Source organism: Aquila chrysaetos, chromosome 8 (genome assembly GCF_900496995.4).
Source record: "Aquila chrysaetos chrysaetos chromosome 8, bAquChr1.4, whole genome shotgun sequence".
In the NCBI taxonomy this organism is placed as follows: Eukaryota; Metazoa; Chordata; class Aves; order Accipitriformes; family Accipitridae; genus Aquila; species Aquila chrysaetos.
The window spans coordinates 36198353-36211448 of NC_044011.1; the positions used below are offsets into that span (position 1 = coordinate 36198353).

General features: G+C 41.4%; 1 long non-coding RNA gene across 1 annotated transcript; it reads right to left on the minus strand.

Annotated features, from left to right (window-relative positions):
* Positions 1 to 6408: 6408 nt before the first annotated feature.
* On the minus strand, positions 6409 to 12985 carry LOC115344768. The gene is made up of 3 exons (XR_003924650.1): positions 12892 to 12985; positions 12229 to 12350; positions 6409 to 9722 (listed from the first exon to the last, which is right to left on the minus strand). It is a non-coding gene; the product is annotated as an uncharacterized LOC115344768 (long non-coding RNA).
* Between the last annotated feature and the right edge of the window lie 111 nt (positions 12986 to 13096).

The following is a 13096-nucleotide window of genomic DNA, read 5'->3' on the forward strand; positions in this document are numbered from 1 at the left end:
AATAACTTTAAAAGGTTAAATTGGGGGGGGGGTTTGGGATGCTCTTAGGACATGGCAACACCTGAAAAGAGCTCAAGGCCAAACACACAGTGTGAAGTTAAATGAGATAAATCAAAGGTTGAAGTTGAATCACTGAACTGTTATCAGCTGCGGAGCAAATGCCAGCCATCATGAGCTGAAGTATTCCCCCTTCCTCTACTACTTTGACTTCTGCAGCTGCTATTACCCTATTAAAAATTTTTATGTTCTTCTACACATTTCAGGTCCCAAAACATGGTTGACTATACTTAGTTTTAAATGGCAGATACCCTTATGGCTATTAACATGTATCACTCTCCTATTACTACTTTTACTAACAATGCCGGCATTTTTCAAGCTAGTTGCAACTTGTGTAAGTAACTATGAGTTAAACACCATATACTTAATTCCTTTACCAACCTTTCTTTCAACAATGCAGCAATCTGCAAGTATAACTATAGTAAGTGTTGATGGGATTTATAACTGGGTCCTGCCTATAAATCATATTTTTATCAGCCTTAGAAACTTTTTATTGCCTTTTTCATCCTTCATTTTATAGGAATATGTGCTATCTCCTCTGATCAGAAGGACCTGTATCAAGGTGTAGCTCTTATTACATGCCCCAAAAGATAACACAGATTGTTTTAAATTTTTTTTTCTCCTAAGCAAAACCCCCAAATTAATGTAAACATTTAGGGATTCCAAGGAGTCATTTTGAAGAAATAAGTTTGAGTCTATCATATTTGTGCTCATTGTAAAATTTGAAAGCTCTGTACAAAGGGCTTGACCCAGCCCTGCCAAAATCAATGACATTTGTCACAGCAAGAGGATGGAGCCAACATGGTGGAAACAGATCAAGGACATGGCATGGGTTGACAAACTGCTCGATCCTTAGCTCTTAATTTAAGCTTAGACCTCCTTTATAAGGCGAGTGGGTGAGAACAGCAAACAAAACCCATATCTATCACCACATCCACACAGTTCCCAACTCCTATTTATAGTTTTGCTTTGAAATTAAAGAGAAAAATGCAAACCATCATGCCAAAGGGGAAAGAGACGGAACAGATACAATCCGTAGGATTCTGAGCTGTAAGGCTGCTGCTTTATTTCAAGCATGCCATCCACAATACTCACAGCACTGCTGCAAATTCAGACTGTCAACATCCAACTTTTGACAAAGTTTCAAAGACTTTTTCCTTGAGTTTCATAGACAGCAAAAATCAAAAGGCTTCAATGGCTAAGATGTTTTAATTATTGACAAGTTGTAGGCAAGCGATCATCTCCTGTCTTTTTTCTGATTTTTACATTACGTCCTCCTGTCTTTCTCCGAGACTACCAGGGTCTTTCTGCATGGCACCACCAGCAACTTTGAGGCCTCCAGAGCTTTGCTCTTTGTTAGAGAGGCCCTATTAATCACTGTCTTGTCTTTTTCTTCTCTTACTTGAAAATGCTTTTTAAAATTAAAACACTCAGTTAAAAGAAAACAGATCCAGCGTGAAAGCCTCAGTAATCATTAAATAACTATTTCAAAACATCACATCCACAGCTAAATAATCATGACTAGCTTTTCAAAGGATTTGAAGAGTTCCAAATTCACCTTTTAGACTGTTTTTGTGCCATCACCTGACACAACACAGATCAATCACATTTCACCTTCAAATCACTCATCTTCACCCCATGCTCCATTGCCAGCTTGAGCCATGTCATCAATCCTTATTGCTGCCTTCATCTCATCATCTTGTTTAATTACCACCTCTTTTACTCATCCATTTGGTACGCTAATCCCCAACACAAAGCCTTTCACCATTGTCTTGCCCTAAAACAGGCAACAACCCCGCAAGGTGCTGCAGGACAGAGGCAGACCCCAAACCCACAGCCACACTCCCAAGCAGAGCAGTGGCCGAAGGGATTTTAATCGGGCAAATGCATCCTCACATGACAGCAAGAGACAGCTCATGTTTCTCCCTGACAGAAATAGGAAAGCAATAAAGGAAATACATCAGGCCTTAAAGTTATAATTCCTTTAAAATTTGTCAAAGATTTAAGGCAATAGTGAGTGTAGTCCCACTATCTTATGGGTTACCACACAAGAAAATCCCAGAGAATAACTGGTTTTTTTTTTTAAATGCATTAAAAAATATATTTATTTTACATGCCTTTTCTTTGCATTACACACTGGATCAGACAGCTACTTGCCAATCAAACAAGGGTCTTTGCTTTGTTTTAGAAACCACCCTCCTGAAAGGATGGCCACCCTCAGTCTGCCACTGTCATTTGACAAGTCCAGGATAAGAAGGGGATCAGGCCCAGTCAGCATGGGTTTACGAAAGGCAGGTCCTGCTTGACCAACCTGATCTCCTTCTATGACCAGGTGACCCGCCTAGTGGATGAGGGAAAGGCTGTGGATGTTAATTTCCTTGACTTCAGCAAGGCATTTGACACTGTCTCTCACGGCATACTCCTTGAGAAACTGGCATCTTGTGGCCTGGATAAGTGCACTCTTCACTGGGTGAAAAACTGGCTGGCTGGCCGAGCCCAGAGGGTAGTGGTGAATGGGGTGAAATCCAGTTGGCGGCGGGTCACAAGTGGTGTTCCCCAGGGCTCGGTGTTGGGCCCTGTTCTGTTTAATATCTTTATTGATGATTTGGATGAGGGGATTGAGTGCACCCTCAGCAAGTTTGCAGACGACACCAAGTTGGGGGGAAGGGTCGATCTGCTTGAGGGTAGGGAGGCTCTACAAAGAGATCTGGACAGGCTGGATCGATGGGCTGAGGCCAATTGTCTGAGGTTCAACAAGGCCAAGTGCCGGGTCCTGCACTTCGGTCACGGCAACCCCATGCAGCGCTACAGGCTTGGGGAAGAGTGGCTGGAAAGCTGCCCAGCAGAGAAAGACCTGGGGGTGCTGGTTGACAGCTGACTGAACATGAGCCAGCAGTGTGCCCAGGTGGCCAAGAAGGCCAATCGCATCCTAGCCTGTATCAGAAATAGTGTGGCCAGCAGGAACAGGGAGGTGGTTGTTCCCCTGTACTCAGCACTGGTGAGGCCACACCTCGAGTACTGTGTTCAGTTTTGGGCCCCTCACTACAGGAAAGACATTGAGTTGCTGGAGCGTGTTCAGAGAAGGGCAACCAAGTTGTTGAGGGGCCTGGAGCACAAGTCTTATGAAGAGCAGCTGAGGGAACTGGGGTTGTTCAGTCTAGAAAAGAGGAGGCTGAGGGGAGACCTTATCGCTCTCTACAACTACCTGAAAGGGGGTTGTAGTGAGGTGGGTGTTGGTCTCTTCTGTCAGGTGGCTGGAGATAGGACAAGAGAAAATGGCCTCAAGTTGAGGCAAGGGAGATTTAGGTTAGATATTAGGAAAAATTTCTTTACTGAGAGGGTTGTTAAACATTGGAATGGGCTACCCAGGGAAGTGGTTGAGTCACCATCCCTGGAGATATTCAAAAAGCGAATGGACAGGGTACTTAAGGACATGGTTTAGTGGGCATGGTTAATGGTTGGACTCAATGATCTTGAAGGTCTTTTCCAACCTAAATGATTCTATGATTCTATGATTTGCTCAGTTTTCAGCCCTGGGCAAGTAATTCAGGGCCTCAGGTCATTTCAGACCTATTTGTATTCCCTGGTATTTATCATAATTCCTATCATAATCATTTAAAATCAGACCTTTGGCTCTTGACAGCCAACAACAGTCTGCATGGCCTCATAAGTTGGTACAGAGAGGAGCCCCAAGCAGTACTCAGCCCTCAGATGGGATTTTTAGGGAGAGGTTGCCAGAGTACAAATCATTTTAACTTGGGCACTTAAAAACTGAATTGACAGTAAACGAGCACAAACATCTGGAAGCTTTGTGCATTACACATGATGTTCACTTACATTTCTTTTTAAACTAACTCAAGATACAGATCACAAAAGTAATTTGTAGTGTTAGAAGTGGTGCTAATTGAGTTTCGAAAACAGGTATCTGAAGTTATCCCATACAGACAGAGTGCTTTTGCATTTATTTGTTAAATTCTGGCTGTTTTGTTAAGAATACAGCACTGAATGCTCAGAGTTTATGTAAATGCCTGAAAAGGTTTAAAATCACACCCCTAGGTCCTCCTTTTTAAACCATGGACTTAGTGGCTCTTCAGCCACTCTTCACTCCCATTGTACACACAAAGGGGAGAGCACTGTCTCATAAATTTTGTAAAATTTACCATTTGTGTAGATTTTCCCTTCCACTTCAAATTAAACAAAAATTATTTTCTGTGCCACTCATTCATCCCCGCAAGTTAAAAATTGCCCATATTTCATCTGATCACAATGAAGAGCTGAGCTGGGAATTTATCTCAAGGATTGGAGAGCTATGAAGTAACTTGTAATGAAAAACAAACTGTTGTTTTCTATTGTTCCACAAATATTCAGTCTATCTTCTGATGTTTCCAAGCAAGCTGTGGAGGAGTTCTGTGAGCAGAAGCTGCACTCTGCGGGCATCACCATAAAATAGCCGGAACCCAGCTTGGACTGCACCAGGAGAACATATCCCTTGGTCAGCTAACCAGTGCCATCGTATGGCAGAAGATTAAATAGAGAAAGATGCACGAAATAACTCATTTTAGGGTCTTCCTCTGTCCGGGGAGCTTGCTACAAATGTGGGCAGGGTATTCTCAATTTCTTCAAGACCCCAGCAGAGATACATAGCACAAGGGATAGTCTCCAGGATGAAAATGTGATGTTTGACACTGCTCCGGAAGAAACACAGTTATCCAGTGAAATGTTTAAAAGCAGTAACTCTCACTGTAGTTGCTCATCCCCCTGATTTTTCTGGTGAAGCTAAAGATGATTAAGTGACATGTCTTAAGGGAAGAGAAACTTTGTTGTCAGAAGAGGTGACTTTTAAAGCCTTTTACTGAGCTCTGCAAGGCATTCTCTCAGCCAGGATTTGGGATAACAAGAGAAAGGGACTTCCAAACATTAACAATGGCACTGCCTGAGACCTACAGGGCCACAGCTGCACTGCTTTGGTAGATGCTCCCTTACTCCTGCTTGCAGGGTGTTCTTTTATTAAAGACTCTTTCCCTCAATATTGTTTCTCCAACCACACCAGCTGCTGCCTCAGCTAAAGGGGACCACCCTCCCACACTCATTTACACCTAGTGGCACTCACCCAGCCTTTACAAATTACCACAAATTTCCCCCCACTTCATGACATTCCTCCTTTTTCCAATCCAAATGCCCTCATTTATGACCACACAACAAATAAGAACCAAGTGTTTCAGGTCCATCTACTCATCCCTTTCCTCTGTCTGACCCCATGAGCATCCCCCAGCTCCCCAGCACAAGCCTCAGCCCCAGCTCAATACCCACCACCAAAGCACACTTACCACTTCAAAAAGAATGTTTACTTCAAAGACACTAAACAAATACTTAAAAGAAATATTTGGGGTAGCATTTGAGATTCTGCAAACAGGCCTATGTATTTAGTAAGTAAACACACATGTGTACAAATACATATGTAGTAAGTAAATACACATGTATACAAACAGGACCCCCATATGGTACCACCACCTGTCCCAACCACTGGCCTGAAATATTGCTGTTTCCAGGGGAGCTGGTGAAAGAGAAAGCAGCCAATAAAAACTGGCATAAAATATGAAGGTAACTCTTTTGAGAGGACAGACTTTGTTACAGGGAATAATTTTGCTTTAAGAAGGGGATGCAAATACACATTAATACTATCTTGCAGCATGTGCAGATAATGGTTTCAGAAGAACCTGGACTTAAACCATCAGATTAAATGAATTAAGGTGGTTTCAACAGCCAAAGGACCCAAATCCACAGCTCCCAGAAACCATTACAGCTCTACTTCAGTACCTGGCCAAGGACATTAAAGTTTCCGGAAAGAAGAATTACAAACCATGTCTTTACTTCCAAGTAATATAGAGGGTTTTCTATAAGCATATATAATGATTTCTTTTAGCAGCAGACAGGTACCCCCCATCACCCTGCAAAACTGCTCTTGCAAGCTCACATTAACATGTTTTAGTCAAAGCCTGTGCGCAGCTACAAAGTCCCTGCATCTGAATATACAAGCTTTCACTAGAGACCCTCGGTTTTAAAGACTGTTCCCACCCTATGTATCTGCTGAGCTCATTTTTAACCTGCCAGAAGACGGCAAAAGACCCAATTGCCCAGTCTTTTTTTCACATAAAGCATATCTTAAAGCTGACTTGTTGGAGACACATTACATCCCATACACCAGCAGAACACCTTGGTTGAAAACAGTTTGCTGAACATTAAGACCGTTTTATTCTCCACTTAATACAATAGGACACAGAAGACCCCAGGCAAACATGAAGGGGTTGACTCCACTTGTTCAAGTGAGGAGCCTGTCTTGTCTTTGTTGTTTTGTCTCTGTTGTTTTCTAACACAACCAGGAAAAAAATAGCAACTGTTTTCCTGAAGTCTTTCACTAATTTTAGATTTCACAGCAATAAAAATCATAACTCAAATATCTTGGAAGCTTATTACTCAAAAGAAAAAAGTATGATAGACTGTATGTGTCTATTACACAGTGGGTATGATAGACTGTATGTAAACACATAAGTTATATATATACATACACACACAGTTTGATTACTGTCATATCCAAATAGCTTTCCTAAAGAAAAAAAAAAAATTTCCTCTGACAACTGTTCAATCCTCTGCCATACTTGCACTTTATAGGGTGCTACCCCCCCCCAACTCACTTCAGAAATCACAGCACTGGTTTGGGAAAAGGGGATTTGCATCTGTAACTGCTTCATATGGGTTCAAGCACTTGCCTAAGAGAAATACTTGGTTGTAGGCATCTCCAACCTACTCAGAAGGCCAGCAATGCTTGGGATGATCACAGGCTTTAAGTTTAGTTACCTACATCCTCTCCTTGAGTCTATCCTTCATTCCCGTAAACAAGGCACACGCAGTACTACTGCATCACACCTCCTTCCTGCCCAGGGAGTAGGGCAATGCGTAGCCCACAAGTACTCAGGAAAGAAGGACTGGTGCTGCCCTAAAATAGGATGAGACACAGGTGCCCCACCAAGATAATACAAGTCAGGAGTGCTGTGGCTGTGCACAGATAGCTGTGGCTGGGTAGCTTGTTTAATGCCATCAGCCCACCTTCTTACTTTTACTCTGAAATCTCTCATTCAAATAAAAGATTACATCCACCTGCCACAAAAGGTTTGATTATTAAGTTCATCCAAACGAGTTTTCTGAAGAAAACAGTGAGATTTACTCAAGTAATCATTACAGCTAATACAAGCTAAGGAAATCTAGCAGCATCTGAAAGCTATCACGAGATATGGCAGGGAATTAAAGTACAGCTAAACATAACAAAAATAGGGAGAAGACTAAGTAAAAGAGAAAAAAAGTTTTAAAATCATGCTATTTCAATGTATACTCCTAAGACTTCTTTAGAAAGTTAGGATAAGAGCTATGCATCCTGCTAAAACAAGTTTACCAACTTTTCAAAAAAAGTTACTTGCTCAGGTGTGGCATATGAGCAGGCTCCCAGGGCTACTTAATGCTGGTCCTAGTCACATTCCATAATTGTTCTTCATGGCTTGTAATGAAATCAGCAGATTGAGGTATCATACCTGGGCATAGTGGTATGGCTGGAACGCTACTGAGAAACTTTACTGGAACAGTAACAGGCACAATCTCTTACCACCATTGTCCTTATCTGTAATGATGGCAAAAAAAGGGGAAAATAAATCACTGTCGGAATTTTTTTTTATTATTTTAAGGTAAGTGCTCTCTTTGTCGTTCCCCATGAGTTGCTTTCACGTAGCCAAGTTTGTGCAATGGGTTCCACTTCCCCCCAAAAATTTTAAAAAATAAAATAAGTATGTATAACTTCATGCAAAAACTATTTAAGGAGCTCAATTTAATCTTACAGTATAAAGTAGCATATAAACTTAAGCCCAGGAGAAAGCAGAGCCATAAGAAGCTATCCAGTGGAAGAGTGTATGCAAAATGGTAGTTGTCTCTTGTTACAGAAGTTGATAATATGCTTACTGTTCACTTAAAATAGGTACACATCACTTTTTTACAAGTTTTTTTTGTTTTTCTCTCTACCAGGGAGGCAGCACTTTAAATGAGACATTTATTTAGCTGCAGAATGGAGAGTGGGCTATGGATAGAATTGGGTGATCAACTACAGATGCATCCTGGCCAAAATAAGTAAGTGGCTTAAGGCTGAGTGGATCATAACTAATTCCCCCCACACTTGGAAAACTTTAATGTAGTTGAGTTTGCTGCTGCTATCCCACAAGTTGCACCAGCACAGCCAGTAAGTGGAAGAGGATGGGGCATAGACAGGCCAAAAGGGAGCTGCTTAAGCTGCTGCTGAAAGAAATGCCTACTTTTTAGTAACTACCATGGGATAAATATAAGTAAGACTTATACAGTATAAGAAGATGGAGTAATGTCATTACAGATATTAAACATCTTCATTTCAATGTGGCAGAGGCTGCTAGAAAAGGCTCAAAAACTACTGCTGGTCTCCTGTAAGCTTGACTAATGATCTAAAGCATATTAAAACTATAGAAATCAAGTAGATATATTTACTCAATGCTTTCCACAGAAGCTTACATGTGCACATCCAAGCTATTTGGGTGTTTCAAAGAGCAGAAGGCACGTGGTGAATTCAGTGTTTTTCTTAACACTGTTCCTCTGAGCAAGTGTCTCCCAGGAGAAACTCACAGGCTTTGTATGACTTGGGAGACTTTGAAATGGTTATAGCAAAGCTTTCTGAAGAAGCAATGTAATGTTTTTTAAGAAATTTGCATTAGGACACTATTATGGAGGTGAAATTTTCAAATACAGCAAATAGTTCTCTAGGTTGAAATCCCATTTTACAAAAAAGAGATACTAAGGATGGACTCTAAAAATTCTTGGCAAACTCAAGCTTTTTATGCTAAATAGCTGCAGGTATCTACATTGGTCTTGACTTTGTTGTTGTTGCTTGTTTTGGGTTTGTTGTTGTTTTTTAATTTCCAACTGATTCCTCTTGCTTTCAAGGGGGATAACTTTGCCAGGTAAGCACAAATCCATAGCCAGTGGAAACAGAATGCGTATGGTTGGTGCTCTTCTGAACAGGGCAAGAAATGAGGTAAATAGTGGCAGCTGCAGCTACTGAGACTGAAACACAGGAAAATGGTTTGGTGGCAGTTGGGAGAGCTGTTCTGGGGGAACGTGCCTCATATTGCAGCACAATGGGAACAACCTCCCCCACAGAAAGAGATTTTTGACCTCCAGGCTCCCTCTCTGTGGGGTATGCTATGAGGGTAGCCTGGCTAACCCAACCTCAAGGCTACCAGGAGAGAAAAGCCTGCTTGGGTGATCTCTGATTTCTGGGTAGAGAAAGATTTTGGGAGGGGTTTTAGTCCTAGACATTGTTCCAAGGAGTGTGCGTACAAATTTTAATTAGCATTTTCAGCATGCCTGTAGGACTTTGGACGGATACATTTTCAATAAAATAGCAGAGAACTCTATCTCCACATGTGCTGTCACCAGAGCTGAGATTAGCCCTTATTTATGATTGCTAAACATCTGTGGGTAGGGCGTTCACAGCAGAGGTCCCTTGGCTCTGGAGCTCGTTATTTCTCTTGATGAGGAGTCCAAATGTGCTGGTCTTGAGAGCGTGGTGCATGGACCATCTATTTGCCACATTCAGTCTTGGTTTAGGAAGACAATATAATGGGAAATATAGTCAGTAAAGCACGATCTCCCTAGGTGAGACCTGAATAAGAGTATTTGCAGAGGTTAATTGTAGAAAGTGATCTCGTCAGCATGGTGTTGTACATGCTGAGTGTGGTGTTGTATAGTATGAAAAGATCAAGCATCTGTGTTAAACAGGACTGTAAAAAGACCTTTTCAGTATTTTTTGCCTACTGAAATGGTGGTGGGTGGTTCATGAGCTGTAGTTTTGAAGTTCCAGTGCAAAACAGGTTTATTCTCAGTTTACTGGCATCTGCTGTGCATAAGCAGAAGTTTGGAAGAAAAATATCTCTTATCCTAATTCCAAACTAGATAGGGGAAACATGAATGGGGAAATGAAAGTGACGTATGTTCTTGGGTGGTGTTTCTTACTATTATATACCATTAAACTGAATATGGATCTGGGTGGAAAAAATACCAGAGAAAAAAATCTAATGAAGAGAGAGATAAAGTGCAAATCTTGCTAAATAAATGAATAAAATTTTGCTTTTTCATGAGGTTAAACATTAATTTTGTTTGCTGCTGAGTATCTTGCAATTAATCTGAGTTCTTGTATCTTTTTTCTGTTACAGTGGTATGGCCATAACATGTTAGCCTATGACAGTTATGAAGGGCATACACTTAAGGCTTCTCATTTTGGTGAGTATAGAAAAAGCTATCTAATAATTTTGGTTTAAGTCAAAAGATCTGTTTTCAATGCTCACTGCTGTTTGTGAACTGTTTAACTCTTCTAATGCATGTTCAAATGGAAAAAATAACAAGGTTAATAATTATTTTTTTAAAGCATCATTTTTTTGTGTTTATTCTGGACTTTTTTTACAACCATACATAATCTCAGCTATAGAATTCATTCTTTGGTACAAGTAATATGGATGAATGGCTTTTTTTAAAGTTGAAGCATATATTTTGCATGGCTGCTTCTCAAGAGTTTAGAAGTTATGGCATTTCTCTAAGATCTCAGAACAATGTCAGAATACAAGTTATGACTGTGTCATATTGCTGATGACAGAAGTCAGGAGGACAGAATGTCATGTTTCTTTTACACAGAAATTATTGAGACAGTGTCAGATGTTTGGAGCTAATGCAAAAGTGTTTGTTGTATGCTGGTTACTGTTGACAGCAAAAGTGTTCAAGAAAAACACTTTTCACACGAATTCTGTATGGTTTTGTCCCTTGTGGTGAATGGACAGTGCCTGTTAGAAAGATCTTTGCTTCTAGATCACTTCTAAGTCCTCCTTACATATTCCTCTACAACTTTGTTACGCTTCTTTCTAAATTCTGCAACATCAGTCTGTTCAACCTCTACATACATATATCACTTTGTGTTCATTCTCTATGAAATGCTACCCTGCTGTCTCTTCTTTGCTTGTCATTTCTGTCATGTCATTCTCTGCTTTAAGTATGTTGGCTTGCCCAGTTGAATTTAAGCTTTAAAAGCCCTAAGTAACCACCTTCTGTGCTTAACAGAAGACAAGATTTGTGTTGCTCATGTCTCTTGTATTACATGAATGCTTCCAACCATGCCTTTATCACTTCTATGAAATAAAATACCTTTTCGTAACAGTATAGAGCTTTGAACAGTTATTTGCTGTGAGCTAGAGAATAGCAATTTTAATGAGTAATAATGACATAAAAATATTTCCAAACAATCCTGTTTGTCAGCAGCAAAGTAAATGTGAATTCAGGCAAACATGGTGAACATTCTTGCTTTGCCACCTAATATATTTTTGTACCAAATAAAACTGCACCAATGAATTCTGAATCTGGATAAAGTTAATGGTCCTTTTGCCCAGCCCAAATCCTAAGTTTCTGGATCACTCATCTTATTTCTCTCTTCTGTCCTGCCAAAAAGATAAGAAACATGTTGGCACAGAAGAAAAATTATTACTTGGACTGTTCTCCCAGCCAATGAATCTGTTTTCTATAAATGCAGCTTTAACATAAAAATCCAGTTAAGTAGACAGAAAAGATTAGTAAACAACAAGCAATATCAAAATAGCATTAGAAACAAACCAGTAATACACGGTGTTAATTTTTTCAATAAATATCCCCCAAATTTAAATTGTTAACTCCAGATGACAGATGAGTTTAAGATGAAGTGTGACCGTTTGTATTAATTTAATCCTGCACAGATCTCACTGTTGGGGTGATCAGATCTCCATGATCACATGACTGTTCCGTCGTGCTCACAGACATAGATAATAACAAAGTAATTACTAATCTCTTTTGCTTTATACAAGTGAGCAATAATCTGTCTGAGGAGTAATTAATGTATCAACAAAACCACTGTCCCATAAGTGTAACATTCTGTTGTGCTCTGAGCATGTAACAGCACAACAAATATTTTAACGGGCAAGCCTTTGTGATAAGCAGTAACAACTGTTGTAACCCTCCTCTTGCACTTTGAAAAATATTTTGACGTTCCTGGCTTAAGAGTGCTAAGGATGACTATTCTTGCCTTACCAAGGAGAAAAGCGAGGAACAGCGTGATGGAGTCACCCCTTCAGTTACTTGAGATGAGCGTGACCTTGAAGTTGGGTGTAAATCTCTTGACACTGTTGCCATGCTCCGATTGCCAGACCCTGCTATGGAATCTGTGGTTAATACAGCTGTAAGATTAATTACTAAAAAGGGGCTTAATTACAATTCTTCACTTTGAAATGGGGCGGGCGGGTGTTATAGATTTGAAAACAGGAGGCACAGAACAAGGTCTTCTGGGCAAATTAATTCCAAATATATGTATTTTTCCTTTCAAGTGTGAGTTTATGCTGGCACTGACTCATTCAGCCATGCTCCTGAAGGAAGGGCCCTGATTTTTTGACTGTGTAACATGTACTAACTTTTCCACACCAGGCTTTTGCAGCTGCTGTCACTCAGCAACAATACTGGGCCGAAGGCGCTGGCTGCCGAGCCTGGGGCAGCCGGACCAGGCCTCGCGTGTGCAAAGGTGCCACAAAGTCTCCTGAGGCGCCAATGGTGGGAGGGAGGTGGCAGCCCTGGTGCAGGTGTCCTCTCCCTCAGTCTGGGCCCCGTTTGGGCTGGCGTCCCCCAGATTTTGGTCTGAGCCGGCTCTAAAGCCGTCTCATACCCAGGGGCCGCCACGGAGCTTTTTCTGCCACTTTTTACCTCAGACTCCTCAGCAGGGCCCCGCCGGAGGCCCCGGAGCCGCCGCGTTCGCGAGCTCTGCGCCGCCTGAGCCTCCTCAGCCGCCGTAGCCGGCGGTGCTCCGCCAGGGGGCGCAGGGACACGCTGACGCTGCGGAACCGAAACTAAACCGCCGGTCCGAAAGCCAATCGGTTTCGAGCTTACTGCGCGGCAGCCGCCCCCCTCC